Source organism: Gracilinanus agilis, chromosome 3 (assembly GCF_016433145.1).
Source record: "Gracilinanus agilis isolate LMUSP501 chromosome 3, AgileGrace, whole genome shotgun sequence".
NCBI classification, from domain to species: Eukaryota; Metazoa; Chordata; class Mammalia; order Didelphimorphia; family Didelphidae; genus Gracilinanus; species Gracilinanus agilis.
The window spans coordinates 218,497,251-218,513,093 of record NC_058132.1 but is presented as its reverse complement, the minus strand read 5'-3'; the positions used below and the strand labels follow the sequence as shown (position 1 = coordinate 218,513,093).

At 35.9% G+C, this 15,843-nt stretch overlaps 1 pseudogene; it reads right to left on the bottom strand.

Moving 5' to 3' along the window:
- Positions 1 to 2,149: 2,149 nt before the first annotated feature.
- Positions 2,150 to 15,843, bottom strand: part of LOC123241413 — a 60,568-nt pseudogene continuing 46,874 nt past the window's right edge.

The window sequence follows — 15,843 nt, the reverse complement described above, 5'->3', positions numbered from 1 at the left end:
AGAGAAAAGAGAATGCATTCCAGGCATGAGGAATGTGCAACCACAGAGAGAAAAGATGGACTATTGCAGGTAAGAAACATGACATTTGGGGGCAGTTGGGTAGCTCAGTGGATTGAGAGTCAGGCCTAGAGATGGGAGGTCCTAGGTTCAAATCTGGCCTCAGACACTTCCCAGCTGTGTGACCCTGGGCAATTCACTTGACCCCCATTGCCCACCCTTACCACTCTTCCACCTATGAGCCAATACACAGAAGTTAAGGGTTTAAAAATTTTTTAATTAAAAATTAAAAAAAAAGAAATATGACATTTGGCTGGACCCAGAGTGTTGAAGGGGAAGTAAAAGTACGGAGTAGAGTATAGTTGGAAGCAAAAAGGAGCTCATGGAGCTTTATGAGGAGGGAAACAAGGTGGTGGGATAATGTTTGAATAAATATCTGAAAGCAATCAAAGCAATAACAAATAGTATTCTCTCCTTCTTTGGTTTCCAAAGGTCCCTGAAAAGATGAAGAAAATGAAAATATAATAGAAATGACTGTTATGGGGTCATATAAGAGGAAATATAGACTAAAGTATCTCAAATAATAATAATAGCTACCATTATACAGCCCTTCTAATATTACCTTATTTTATCTTCAAAACAACCCAAAGGTAGACATAATTATCTCCCCATCATACAAATGAGGAAATTGAGACCTAGAGATATTAACCAACTTGGCCAGGATTACATAGCAAGTAAGCATATGGGGTAGGATTTGAACTCAGATCTTCCTGAGTACACTATTACTCTGTTACACTACTTAGATCCTGATGTGATCCCCAAGCATTATACTAGGAAAGAGCTTAAAGAAAGAGATTTACCTATCAAATCAACCATCTACAGATTCAAACATTCCCTGATACTTTTCCCCTTAATGGTCACTTTTTTAAACCCTCATCTTCCACCTTAAAATCAATATTGTGTATTGATTCCAAGGCAGAAGAGCAGTAAGGGTTAGGCAGTGGGGGTTAAGTGACTTGCCCAGGGTCACACAGGTAGGAAGTGTCTGCAGCCAGATTTGATTTAATGGTCCCTTTGGATGCTGGACAATCCACTGTGAGTCCAACAGCAAGTTGTTTTGCAGCACTGATATTTCTCAGAGGGTGTCAAAGCCCTTCCCTCTTTCAGCATTCAAAGTAATCATAGAATTTGGAAGTAGAAAATCCCTTTTAGATTACCTAATCCAATGCCTTTACTTTACTTAAAAAGAAATGGGAGGCCACTGAGAAAATTGAGGTCAAGGTCACCCAAGTAGTAAGTAGAGGAAGTAAAATTCCAGTCTAGGTCCTCTGCTTCTGGGTCCAGTGTTCTTCCCACCACATCATCAAGTCAAGGGAAGTCAGTGAAGTTTTGGAGCACCTTCTATGTGCTAAGTGTTGGATTAGTGCAGACACATGTCTGTGAAGTACCTAACCATGTATAAAAGTTATGGTCAAGAGTAAGAGTTTTATCTGCCCAGAAAAAATATTTTTTAAAAAAATAATGGATAGAGTAAGAGACTTAGAGTCACAAAAATCTGATTTCAAATCCAGCTTCAGTCACTTAAGAGCTGTGTGACTTGGAATTAGTCACTTAACCTCTTTCGGTCTCAATTTGCTCATCTTTAAAATGTGGATAATAAAACTACCTTATTCCTAAGGTTACTGAGGATAAAATGAGATTATATTCATAAAGCCCTTTGCAAATTTTTAGGTGATATATAAATGCCAGCTATTATTATTGTTGTGAAAAATATTAAAGAGTGGAATTAGACAGGGGAATTGATTTAATGAATCACCTTTCCTAATTGGGGAGTTAACACGCTAACAGGTGCTCCTGCTGTTTTCCCCATCATTAAAATGAGGGGGAAAGTTCCCTTTCAGCATCAAAGCGCAGTTCCTGTGATACTCTGAACTATTCCTAAAGAAGAACGAGCTGCTTCTCCAGTAGCAGAATTATGAAGGTGAGAGTGGCAGCTTTTTTTTTTTTTTTTTTTGGCTTCTATAGGAAGAAATGGTTTCAAATTCAACGAGCAGGCACCGTTTTTCATATCTGAGCGACTTGGGTGGGAACCTGCTCTAAGTGCTCTGGATGTGATTGATGCCCCAGCTGATGAGGCTGGATCTCTCTCTCACTAATGCTCCATGCTCTGGGAGCCACTCCGTGCTGGAGGCCAGGACTGCTGTCTGCTACGCTGTGATCGTAATGAAGAGAGATCTGGGCCTTTAATGTCTTCTAAACCATCAATCGTTTCCCCACAACCCTGGCCGGCCCCACTCAGACCCCGGGCCCTTAAAAAACAGTTAACATTCATTTTTGTTTCCTACAACAAGAAAGGTTCTGTTCTGGAGAGAAGATTTCTGGTCTAACGCGGGAGACACTGACCCCATGACAGGGTTCTAATATAATTCCTTTTTTTTTTCTCCTCTGTTCTACCAAAATGATTGATGTCGATTTAAATGTTTTATCTGGTGGCTGCTCGTGCAGAAGAGTGGCAGCTGCCCACTGCACAATTATTAAGGACCTGCGATGCTGCCTGAGCAGCCCACCTCCAGCACTTCCTTCCCCCTGCTGGAGGGTCACTTAGCCAAGCAAAGGGTGTTTCCTGGAAAAAAACAACAACAACAACAACAACACTTTAATGAATAGTCTGTTTTTCTGACTGCTCTAGTTTAATGACTTCTTTTTTAAAATCTGATTTGTAAATGAGGATCAACCATCCAGTCATCTGAGGGGTTGTTGCAGATTCTGTTTAGCAGAATTTTCATGGAACTAATTTATATTTTAAGGCAGGAGACGACTCTTTTGGGGAGGGGCACGTAAGGCTTATTTTTAATAGCCATAGCTAGCTGGTGTACTGTATTAATGTCGGTCTTTTAAAACCATGTCCCCTAGAAAAGACCCAGCAGAAAATCAAAGGCTTGAATTGAATGTGCCAAGTTTTGCATAGTGAGAAATCATTAAGTGCCAGCCTGCTGGATTTCTTAGGCTCCATGGTCTTTATTCAACATAGCTGTACACTTCCTTCCTCTCAAGATAGTCTAGTTCAGCCTATCTGAATCCCAGAACACCTGAATATTGTGTCCAAAATAAGACTCTTGAAATCCGTCCTAGCCTGTCACTTGCCTTTATTACAAACACATTTTTCCTCTTGTCACAGGGCGGGCTTAAATTCACCCAAACCTGAATCAAGATTGCCACCAAGTGGCAGCACAGAAGACAGTTCTGAATGAATTCTTTGTTTTCCGATTTACTGCATGGATGTACGTGTACATATTCCAGATGTGTATAGATATGATGGGCATAAAGAGATATGTTTGTATCCACAATTGGGTCACATATATAGTTGCATACATGTGGATGGCAATCTAGTATTTTTTTTAGCTTTTTTCCTTGTGTTTGCTGCCTTGAAAGGTGAAGGCTTATTTGTGTTATTTAAAATGTCTTTTATATGCCCAAAAATTTCCACAGAAGAGATTATTTCAAGATTCACCAAAAATTTACTACAGGGAAAACAGAAAACCAAATGGCTTTAATATAATGAGAAATATTTTAAGAATTCCCATTTCTCAGGTTAACTACAAGGACTGCTGGCTATTGATAGAGAAAGGCATCATGATATGATGGATAGGAGAGGCAGCACAAGGCAGTAGAAGAGCAGCAAGGTGGTGCAGTAAATAGAGTGCCAAGCCTGAAGTCATGAAGACCAGAGTTCAAATCTAGCCTCAGACATTTAATAGCTGTGTGACTCTGGGCACGTCACTTAATTCTGTTTGGCTCAGTTTCATCATTTGGAAAAAGAACTGGAGATGGAAATGGCAAGCTATTCCAGTGTCTTTGCCAAGAAAATTCATAAAGAACTGAACACAACTAAAAAACTGAACAACAACAAATAAGGTAGTGGATAGGGCACTGGACTTGGAATAAAGGAAGATCTGCATCCAAATCATACATTGGGCAATGACTAGTAATGCGACTCTGGGCGAGTGGCCTACCCTCTCTAATCTATAAAATGAGGCTTATCATCTATATACTAAGGTACTTTTCCCTCTAAAGTCTATGATATTATGCACAGGCCAAAGAACACCAAAGAGTATACCATGTTCCAAGGAGCAGAAACCTAGAATTGTAGAAAAAATTTTGTAGAATTTGTCTGAAATATATTTCCAGAGATTTAAGTCACATCAGATACGGGATAGGGACCACAACCCCCTACCAGGAAACCGGTCATGTAGAATCACAACAGCCTTATCTGATAGCCCCAGCTTCTACAATGAGATCTAACTTGTCTGTATCTTTTCCATTTGCAAAGTATGATTTTCTTTGAGGAATAAATTCCTAAAAGGTAAACAACAAATAAAAAGACTGGAAAAGATTTTTATAACAAGCTCCTTTTACCATCAAGGAAGGCAAATGACCAAATGTACCACATTTGTCACAATCTCTGAGATGCTTTTAAAGGCAGAAGAAATGGCACTACAGAGAATAAGGATGAGTAAAGCAGCTGAATTAGACCAAGCATGCATTAAGGAGATCCAAGCTCAAGGAAACACAATTGTGAGAGCCTTAAGGAATCAATTCACAGTAACTGAAAGAGAGAAAAATAATGAAGGCATGTGAAAAGAAAACTCAAAGCTTTTAAAAAACAAGAGAGAAAGGAAGGAATGAAGTGATGGACTGCTGTTCAAATCTATACCAAATTTCTAAAAGATTAATATATATGGTCACTGAAGAAATGCTTGATAACAATATTAGAGGGAAACAGTCATTCCTAAGAAATATTCTATAATAGGCCACATTTCTAGCAAACAAATGACTTAAAGATATAGAAAATAGAAGATTCCTCTTTTGTAACTTAAAGCAAAAAACAATGAATAAAACACCACCCTCAATTTTTTTCATACAAAAGGTGTCTCTCATAAACATATCAAAATTATGCATGACTCCTTAGAAGATGCCACAAAATAGATAACCTTTTCAATCTCTAATTATTAATATTAAGAGTATAAAAAATAGAAAAATGTATATTTACCAAAAATATTTGCCACTGTCATTGAGGGATTCTAGCAGTGTCCACATTGAATACTATTTGGAAAAAGATAGCTAGTAAGATCCCCTAGAAGCTCCTCTTTGCAGATGATATTCTGCTAATAGCATTGAACCCTAGAATATTGCACATATTCCAAGACCCATAGCTACTCAAAAAGTTTAACCCATCTAACCACATCAGAAAAAAAAAAGTGGATGACAAACATCTATCATCCAAGCTAGGTTATACAGTTCATCAGTGGGGAGAAAGACATAGAGAGAACTAAGATGGACAGAGATGAATATTGAGAGAGACAGACAGACAGATAAATAGATAGAGAGATGGATAGATAGATAGATAGATAGATAGATAGATAGATAGATAGATAGATAGATAGATAGATAGATAGATAGAAAAAAAAGATCTTCAAAAAACACTGCAAATGGGCAATAAATTGTACCTTGACTTTTTTTTAAACTAGACCATTTAAATTTCTTCTAAATAAAACTAGATTTTCAGCATCCACTCAAGAACCCAATCCTATAATTGATTTGAATGGAGGCTTTGACCCACTCTGTTTCCTACCTGGGTCTACCCTCTCCTTAGGCACTAGATTTCCTTTAACACTATTTCAACTCAGAATTTCTGAATTCAAGCAGTCCATCACCCTCAGCATCTCCAGAACCAAACATATGCCATCATAACCATCTTGAGCCCAGCATTAAACAGAAGAGCAGAACAAAGTCTTAAAAAAAATTGCTAAGACCTAGTAATGACTCCATACTTCTCCTAGAAACAATACATATTTCATAACAATGTTCTATCAATATTGTTTTACAATCTACAGAATACAGAACTTTACAGTTTTTAAAGTGTTAAAAATGAAATTCTCAGAGAGGTAATGAAGAAATGCATAGTAGGTTATGCTGCCACATTTAACAAATAAGGAACTGCAAGGAAAAATGATAGCTAATATTGATGAAGCTCTTTAAAGTTTACAAAGCATTTTATATGTGTTATCTTATTTAATTCATTTTATAAAATTTCCATTTTATAATTAAGTAAACCAAGGCAGAGATTCAGTAACTTGCAATTTCCCTAGGTCAAATAGCCAGGAAATGTCTGAGGATAGATTTGAACTCCCATCTTCCTGACTGCAGGCCCAGCTCTCTATTCACTGTGAATCCTACCTGCCTCAAGAACAAAAGTCATACTAGGTAGATGGCTTGAGGTGTATACTGATGGAGGGATCATTCACATAAATGAGATCCCTGACTCATTGAGTATTGGAGTTATTGGAGTCCTCAGAACAATCATAGTGACTAAATTAAATCTCCTAATTTTTCTCAAGCAGTATCCTGATTTAGTTTCTTTCCTTTCTCCTTACCAAATCAAGCCATTTTCATTAGGACTTTTTTTAGCAAAACTCACTGATTTTCCTTTCTATCCTCTGGAGGAGGAGCTAATGAGCAGAGAATTGTCTAATGGTCTATAAATTATCTAAAGGCCAGCTGCCCAAAGGAAAAGAATGAATGAATTTAAACCGTTTTTCAAGCACTTACTCTATGTGCCGTGCATTGTGCTAACTACTGAGGGTATAATTAGAAAAAATTCAGACTCTGCTCTCAAGGAACTTATTATACTCTAATTAAGGGAGACAACACATAAAAGAAAATTAAGCTATGGGTCAGGTGGAAAGTTCCTAAAATCTTAAAGGTACAATAGTTGGGAGGATAGCAAGCCCAGAATTCCTTTGGTTATAAAAGGAGGTCAGATATCAGTGAGAAGGAACAAAAGAGCATATTGCCAGGGCAAATAATAAGACCTAGATGAGATTAGGAAGCAGTGGCATGATAGATGACAAATCCTAATGGTCTCCCATCTCATAGGAAAGAATAGTTGTTGACTTCTATCTCATCTGTGAGCCCTAAGTGGGGATAATATGTTCTTGACATTTTTCTCTACTCTTCAGGCATGGATGGGACCTTGGTAGATACAAGGTTGAGGAAAGAAATGAAAGCAGAAAGTAGAAAACCAAACTCATACAATCAGTTCCCATATAACTAAGAGATAACCATGACTGATATGTTTTACCAAAAAATGAAGTATAATTTGCAATGATGTCAAAGGGCTGCCTTGTGTTAATGAATAGATAGCTCTTTCTAATATAACTATGATTCATAGAAGTGTGAGCATAAAACTGTGGGGAGAAAACCTTTCAGAGAACTAAACTTGCATAGTCAGAAGGCCTACACTGAATCCTGGATCCAGCACTTCCAGTTTCTTAGCTCTGTGTGTGCAAGTCATTTTTCCCCCTCCCAGTGACCGCCATCCCTTCAGTAAACTAATGATTACAGTATTTATAGTACCTACCTACCATCCAGGATTACTATGAGGAAGATGCTTTATATACCTCAAATACTAAGAAAATGTGAGTTGTTATTGTTATGACTCCCAAGAGGGAAAAGATAATATAAACTATCTTCACCAACTCCTACTTCCCTATTATACAACAAAATAATAATAACCATAATAGTAGTATATAGCACTTTTAAAGTTTCTTTCCTATCTCCAAACTCAGAGCACTACTTTCCCTGTTGTTATGTCTTGTGCTTTTTGTTATCAAGCTGTGAATTAAGTCCCATCCCCATTTTCCAATGACAATTGCCTGGGAGCTTGAAACATTTTAGATTTAACTGACAGGAACTATTAAGCAAAAAAAATGACATAAAAACATGGTACAAAGGAATACGAAGGTATTCCTTTACAAGAAGGGGAAATAAACAGTGCCTTTTTTGTATAGTAAAAATTATCCTGGGAAGGGAGTCAGATAAAAATTGGTTTATGTCCCTGGCGTGGCTCTTTGGCATAGCTGCTGGGTGATTTTTCTTTCAATGGGCCTTGGTTGTCATTTTGTGTTTTCTTATTTGATCCTACAACAATCCTGTGAAATAGCTGCTATTATTATCCTCATATTATAGATGAGGAAAATAAAGCAGAAAGTATATGTGACATGCTCAGGATCATACAGCTAGTATCTGAGAAAAGATTAGATTTTTGTCCACTGCAAAAGACTTGTACAGAGTGTTAGAACAAAGAAAAATAAGTCAGGGTTCCTGAACAAAAGGAGTTTATATTATCACTAATTTATGGTCACATTGCATGTTTTCTTTACTTGCTTTTGAGAAGCAGCATAATAGAATGAAAGAGAAATGCCCCATGATAGAAATATCATATGAGATATGATATCAAGAGTAAACAAGAGAATCAAGCAGACCAAGCTGTAGTTCCAGTTCTGTTAGTCACTAGCCATGGCTATGATATGATTAAATCCAGTTTCTTATTTTAGAGAAGAGATGACTGAGGCCCATTAAAAGGAAGATCACCACCCAGCAGCTATGCAAGAGAGCCAGGACTGGGATATGGATCTATCTTTAACTGACTCCCTTCCCAGTACAATTTTTACTATACAAAACAGGTGCCATTTATTTCTCCTTCTTGTAAAGGAATACCTTTGTACGTGTTTAGTTATTTATGTCATTTTTTTAGCTTAATAGTTCCTGTCAATTAGATCTAAAATGTTCCAAGCTCCCAGGCAATTGTCATTGGAAAATGGAGATGGGACTTAATTCATACCATGATAACAAAAAATACAAGACATAACAACAGGAAAAGTAGTGTTCTGAGTTTGGAGATAGGAAGGAAAGCTTTTTTTTAATAAAATAGAGCTTTGTACCTCCAAGACTTTTTGATGTCTAGGCCTAGATTTTAGGCCCCATATGGGAAACTAATCTGAACATGCTTTATTTCACTTGCTGGGAAAACTGTTTACTCTGTGTCCATATTCCCCAGAGTAAAATTGATCCAAAAATCACTACTATGTGAAATTAGATATTAAAACATCAAAGTCCAGAATAATTATCAAGCCAGTGGTACAAGGGCAAACACACAATGATTTAGTTTCTGAATCACTTTCATGTGAGCTTCAGAAGTCAAAATGTCATGTATATAAAATCAGTATCAATCACAGAAATGTTTGCATTTTTATTCTCTACCATCTCCCTTAAATAGCACTTATCAAATACTCACAGAACTTTTCTATGTAAAGGGAAGAAGGGTATCTAATCCTATGCTCTACAGTTATGGAAGGACCAAGGATATCTTCAGAATTGGAAAAGAGCACAGAGGTTATTTTGTGCAACTCTTAGTTTATAGATAAGGAAACTGAAGCCAAGAGAGGGGAAGTTATTTATTCAAGGTAATGCATTAATTAAAGTAGCCTCTATAACATTTTTACACTATTTATCTCATTGATTCTCAGAAGGACTTTGTAAGTTGGTCAAGTCAGGGATAACCATTTTATATCTTAGGAACTCAAGGATCAATGAGATTAAAAGTGATTCACCCAACGTCACAAAGCTAGTCAAGAGCACAACTAGTAGATCTTGGGTAGCTGCCACATGGGCAGCTAAGTGGAGGAGCAGATAAAGGACTAAGCCTGTAGTAAGCAAAGCCTTTCTTTAAATCCAGTATCCTACACTTACAAACTCTGTGACCCTGCCAAGTCATTTGATTTCTGTCCTGTCAGTTTTTTAACTGACTTTAAAATGGGAATAGTAACAGCGCCTACCTCCTAGGATTAAAGGAAAATCAGATGAGATTTTTATAAATTGCTTTGCGCATTGTCTGGCATATAGTAGGCACTTAATAAGTGCTTCTTACCTTCCTTCCTTCCTCCCTTCCTAAGTCTTCAGATTCCCAACCTATGATTCTTTTCACTTCACTTTCCTAAAGTAATTCAATTAGACAAAAGCCCTTTCCTACAGTTGCTTATGAATTTAAATAAAAACTATGACTAATTTCAAGTTATTCATCTCTAAGAATCCACTAAAAGAAACTATTCTTAATCAGGTCAAAAAAATCTGTCTCTAAGGTAATTATATCAGAACCATGGAGAAGATTCAATTCCTGCTAACAGTCACTGCACAAATAAGATGAAATATTTCTCCCAAGAGAAGTTCATGGAGATACACAACAGTGCTATTGCCAATGACACAGATCACCAGTGACACAGAGCATACTCAAGGAATGATGGAAGTGCCCAAATTCAACTGTATCTATTTCCAAATTTTGCCTAGGGCAGGTGCTGGCTATAACAAAAGACTAATCTATCTCATTCACTTTTTAATGAACTCTTTATTGAAGGAGACAAGAAGCCAGATATTTTATCCATGCTAAGCATGGGCAAATATATTTTAGAATAATTTATTGATTTTTCAAATATCCAATCTCCAAAGATCTGTAAATAAAGGATATACCCATTAAATGGAGAATAGCTAAAAAAATTTTAGTTGGGATATGAATGTAATAGAATATTACTATGCCACAATAAATGATGACTATGAAGAATACAGAGAAATATGAGAAGACTTAAATGAACTAGTGCAAAATAAAATCAGCAGGACCTACCCCAAAAAATATACACAATGTCTACAAGAGTATAAATAGAAAGAACAACAAAAAATAGAACTGGATGCTTGATTCTGAGGAAGAAATTTTTATAATGTACTTTCCATCCTTATTTGCAGAGGCAGACCATGAGTAAAGAGCATTGTTATTTGCTGAAGTTCTTAATAATTTTTTTTTGGCTACAAGATAGCTTTCTGAGGAGAGAAGAAAGGATATTTGGGGAAATAAAGGTGGTATATTAACAAAAGGTTTCAATTAAAATTTTAGATATAATCATTTATCAATGCAGACATTAAATATAAGTAAGAACATACATCTTATGTTTGAGAAGAGAGGACTGTGGCAAAAGAGCACACTGAGGATGCTAAACTCCATACAGTTAGCCTAAAATTGCCTGGCTCAAATTGCCTTTTTTCAACTGTAACTCCCCAATATTTATTTCCTGAGTAGTTAGGAATATCTGTACTGGAAGGATACAGTTGGCAAAAGGCAATTTCCCTAAGTATATAGGAAGGTTTTAACCGCTGTAAATGGAAAGCTAGATTTTTCCTACTATTCTGAAGCTTCCCAAAATAGCATTACAAATAAGCAAATTGTGAACCTGAAGCTGGGCTCTGAAAATTTTCCAGACACTTTAGTTCTCCCAGATATCAGCATATGACACAATCCACCCACGTGCTTGAGAAAAGAGGGGTTTAACATGATCATCTACAAAAGGACAGTTGTCGTAATGGATACAACCTTGGGCTCTTCTTCCAGGGGGAAAATGCATTGGACAAGTAGTTAAATTAAGAAATAGAAATGCCCTTTTTCTCTCTGTGGCTGGGAATAAATTGAATAGTGTATTTAAATCAAAGAATGGGAATCATATTATCCTGGTCCTTTTCATCTTCCTTTGTATTCTGAAAATAATAAGGCATGAACTAAACCACACAATTTTAATATTTATTTAACTTTTATGAAGGTTGTTTCTTTAACTAAAACAAAAAGGTTCATGCCAAGGACATCTAAGAAAGCAGTTTTCTAGCCTACCTCCCACCTTGTTTCTGAAAGATGTTCAGAAGCCAAAAAAATGTGCTTTAAATCCTTTACAAATTGCTTTCCTTTGAAGTAACCCTCTCTGAAAACAAAACGCAACTACCTGTCTTGCTGTTATACAGAGCTTATCAACCATTTCTCATCTCTTCTGAGATATCCTTGCTTCTTTCTCTTCTGCTTATATCCTAATGGACATAAGCATTTTATAAGCTGTCTGACCTTTTCTGGGAAACACCACTTTCAATAAGTTTGAACCCTTTCCCCCACTTTTAATTAAAACTAATTTATTTTTTATGAATTCATTTTCTATATCTTAGTTATAATAATTTCTTGCCTCTCCATGGACAATATAAAATTAATTTCTTTCCTCCTTAATCTCTATAAAATTGATTCCAAAATATTCAGTTTTCATCTATATGAAACAGGGAAATTCATAAACAATTTAGTCAGCGTGCCCACAGTTCTTCTTTTCCTCATTAATTACCCCCAAAAATATGTTGAGGAAGATGCAGCATGAGAGATATAATGTTTCTTCATTCCATTTAACTAGTAAATCCTCCTCTCTTTCTTGTAACCTGTTGCAAATATCTAAACAGCCTTTTGGAATGTCTTTGATTAGGAAATGCAATTTAATTTAGCAATTAGCTGATTAAAATTTTAGTTTGGACTTCTCCCTCCTCTCAGTAGAGATGGCAGACCACAGAAGTGGAATATTGTCTACTCTACACCATTAGACATGACCACTGTAACATGTATTACTTAAATATTTTTTCTTTCTTTCAAGTAAGAATTCTGTGATACGAGAGATTAAAAGAAATGACTATGGCATAAAATCAAAAGGCAATAATAAAGTGGGTTTTTTTTAATATGGTTCAGTTCTTCTTACACCCACTTTCAAAGCATTGGAAAGTGAAGTTAGAAAATATAACCTCTTTTTAGGAATTGAAGAAGAGGTGTGGGGGCAACTTTTCAGTTTCTAATAGTGACACATAAAACAACTTTTGTTTTAAGTGTTCTCCAGAGAAAAGCCAATTATTTTGTCTTTGGCCAACACCTATCCTTTTACACAAAGGACAGGACCTGTGGGGTTTCCTTGCTTCAGGGGATGTTTTCCCTGTTGCAAGAAAACAGGAAAAGAAAACCTTGGGAAGTTTCCTGAAAGCCATGGAACATGATGTCACTAAACAACACCATTTCACAGATTTCAAAGCTAGCACCTTTGTATTAAGTTGGGGTGGAGGGAGCATCCTTTAAAATATCGTCTGTACCCTCTTTGAATGATCATCAGAATAGAAAATAACCAAAAAGTTTAGAGCATCTTTATATTTCTTTAAATTCTTCATTGCCAAAGGTGGAAGAAATTAGTTTTATAGATAGTGATTGTATAAAGATTGATTTTTTAAACAATAGTCCTCCACATAAGCCTCTAGCCAGGGTTAAGATAGCTTCAAATGTATCACATCAAATTCTGAAAAATGTTGATTGTCTTTTTTTTTCTAGAATTTTATGCAGCTGAAACTCACTATTGCACTATTCTCTATAGAGAGAATTTGAAAATAAGAGTATATCTTGACTCCAATCAACCAAAATGACCTTCATATGCCCATCTCTCCTAGAAAGTCATTCTATAAAGCCAGACAGGTTGATCTTGAGCCTCTACTGAAGATACTCAATTAGGCAAAGGATTTAATCCTTCTTTCTCCTCAATTTATAGGAATGGTTAGGTAGCTTCAACTTCTAGGTAATGCAGTATAATGGAATGTAACAAAAAGTCAGAAGAACTGGGCTCCAACTCCCAATCTGTCACTAGCTCAACATGCAACTTTAACAAAGTCACTTAAACTATCTTCACTTTCAAATGAGCATATCCCAATGCTTCCTACCTTTCTAAATTATTGTCTGACACAAATGGGAGGATGAATGGACTGTGTGAAATAATAAGCACTCTACAAATGCAAGGAAAACCTCAGGATGATTATTCCAGTGGTGACACTGTATTCTCAAAGGTATTTAGAGACAATTTTCTGGTAGGTACTTCCAAGGGGGTAATGGGGTGGATGGTCATCTATATTCCAAGGACTAGCCAACATAGCTAAGTTCACAGAAGCTCATTATCAGAAGAATGGTCACCAAGTAATGAAAGCTTTCACTCACAACAACTCACAAAGATCATGCAATCAAAGATTTAGAGTTGGGAGAACACTATAGAGTTTATCTAATACAAACTTCTTACAAATGGAGAAATTGAGTTTAAGAAAGATTAAAGTTATTTGTCTGAGGTCACCCAGGAACTAAGGAGAAGGACTTGGGATTTGAATCTAAATCCTTTGACTCAAAAATCAGTGCTTTTTTTAATTGCACTCTTCTGTCTTCTTCTATTCTAAGGCATAGACTAAGTGAAGGTGAGGAAGTTATCATCTGAATTGGCAGAAAGAGTTCATACATGAATAAAATTGCAGATTTTTAAGGTATTATTGAAGTACTCTTCTCACAATATTCTTATTACCATCATTTATGTGCCTGTGAAACACTGAGCAAGGAAGAAGGCATTAATTATACTTTGAGTGTCCATTAAAGCTGAAATGTCTGAAATTGCAAGACTAGTAGATATTCCAAATAAAGACAATATTCCTTTTTGCCTCACATTTATATCAGAGCCTTAATATTAAAGTAAACAGAATCTAAAAGGAAAAAAGAAGGGGATATTTCAGTGACTTAAGGTTTAGTGCCCTGGTTTTGTTAACACTTGGTCCCTTTAATCATTTTAAGTAAAGAAATGCTCCACGGGTTTGGGTACGAAGAAGAAGTATATCCATGTTCACAAAATTGAGAGTCTTCTCAAAACAGAAAGAGATTAAAAAGAATGACCTAAAGGAAAACTACAGAAGTGAATGTCATTTTCTGCTTCCTATTCATCATCTTTGCATTTCTGACATTTTGTAAAAAGAAAGAAGCAGGAATTGGCTGACATTTTGGCATGTCAGCATTAACTTTTCAATAATATATTTTCTCTGTACTCCTGGCACAATTTTAATCCCATTCATTGAAAAAGTGGCATGGTAAAACCATGTTGAATGAATAAATCGACACTTAGAGGAAGTGGATGGCCCTTGCCAGAATCTTTACTAAGCTTTCTATCTAGATCAGTGATTCCCAAAGTGGGAGCTACTGCCCCCTAGTGGGTGCTGCAGTGTTCCAGAGAACTGGTGATGGCCACAGGTGCATTTATCTTTCCTATTAATTGCTATTAAATTTTTTTTAAAATTAATTTCCAGGGGGCTGAGTAATATTTTTTCTGGAAAGGGGGCGGGAGGCCAAAAAAGTTTGGGAACCACTGATCTAGATCATCAGAGCATCCAGGAATTCAGTTTGCTTAGTCTTCTAAGGTTACCTTCTATCTACTCAGAATGTATTTTGTATGTATCTAAATGTTTACATTTTGCCTCTCCTGTTAGAATGTATGTTCCTTGAAGTCAAGAACTGTTTTTGCCTTTGTTTGAAGTCCTAGTGCTTACCTTAACATAGTTCTTGGCACAAAGTAAACATTTTATAAATGTTGAGGTTTAGGCCAGTACCTCATACTACATATCAAGATAGCTATGAAACGATATATCATAAATCGGAGGTACAAATAAGAGGTACAAGAATTAATTTCCCTCTGGAACGATACATAGGGGAAGAGATCATGATCAAAAGACATAGAAAAGACCACAGAAGATAAAGCAAATGCTTACAATTACATAAAATGTAAATGTTTTTGTATCAAAAAATTGCAGGAAAAATAAATGGAAATTAAATGTTAAATTAAAAATGAAACAGAAAGTTAACTTGGAAAAAATCTCTGCAATGAGCTTCTCTAATAAAGTTCTCATTTCCAGGATATGTATAAGAAATTTATTCAAATTTAAAATAATGTTACTTTATAATCAGTGGATATGAATAAGCAATTCTCAAAGAAAGAAATCCAAGCTATCAACAGCTATGTGAGGTGTGGGGGTAGAAGGAAATGCCCCAAATCACTGATAATTAGAGAAATACAAATTATGGGAACTTTGAGGTTCAATTTTATTCCTATCAGATAGGAAAAGGTGGCAAAAAGGAAAATGTTATATACTGGAGAGGCTGTGGGTAAATAGCATATTAATGCATTTAGAGGGAGAGAAAAAAGAAATCTTTATTAATTTAAAAATAAAATAAAAATTTGAAAATGCTTGTTGATTGGATCCTACCTCCCAGAGTCATGGAACATCATTTTCTTTTTATTAACTTAAAGGAGTTTAAAAGAGAGTACT